Below are 402 nucleotides of genomic sequence, written 5' to 3'. Positions count from 1 at the left end.
CTGCCGCCACCAGCACCTCCAGCCGGGCCTCCTTTCCTGCACACAAACTTCCTGAGATCTGGGAGATGGTTGCAAGAGGACCAAGTCTCCATCGCCCCCCTTTCCCGGGTCGCCGGCCCTTCCCTGGCGCCTCAGCGCTCGGAGGGTTAACAGGCAGCTGCAGCCTGGTGGGCAAGGCTTGAACTTTTCTCCGCGCTCCGCGCCGCCCTCGAACACCGCAAAAGCGGCAGTCGAGGCTCGGGGCGGTAGTTCCAGGGGGCTAGACAAAGCGGGAGCAGGAGAGAGGGGGCTTTGCTGGGGCCTGCGCCCGGGCGAAAGGATGAGCTCGGCCCTTATGGGCCCGAGGTCAGAAAGGGAATGGACCCCGATGCGGGCGCGGCTGGCGCCTTTGAGCGACAGCGG

At 66.7% G+C, this 402-nt stretch overlaps 1 protein-coding gene across 1 annotated transcript in view; it reads right to left on the bottom strand.

The window, feature by feature from the left end:
• The window catches only part of CDH13 (cadherin 13), a 1,015,931-nt gene that overhangs the window by 1,014,574 nt on the left and 955 nt on the right, over positions 1-402 (bottom strand). The gene's annotated exons all lie outside the window — the stretch shown is intronic.

This window comes from Bison bison, unplaced genomic scaffold (assembly GCF_000754665.1).
Source record: "Bison bison bison isolate TAMUID 2011002044 unplaced genomic scaffold, Bison_UMD1.0 scf7180017864295, whole genome shotgun sequence".
Taxonomy (NCBI): Eukaryota; Metazoa; Chordata; class Mammalia; order Artiodactyla; family Bovidae; genus Bison; species Bison bison.
Note: the sequence above shows the minus strand (reverse complement) of the source record. Positions and strands in the feature narration are given on the sequence as shown.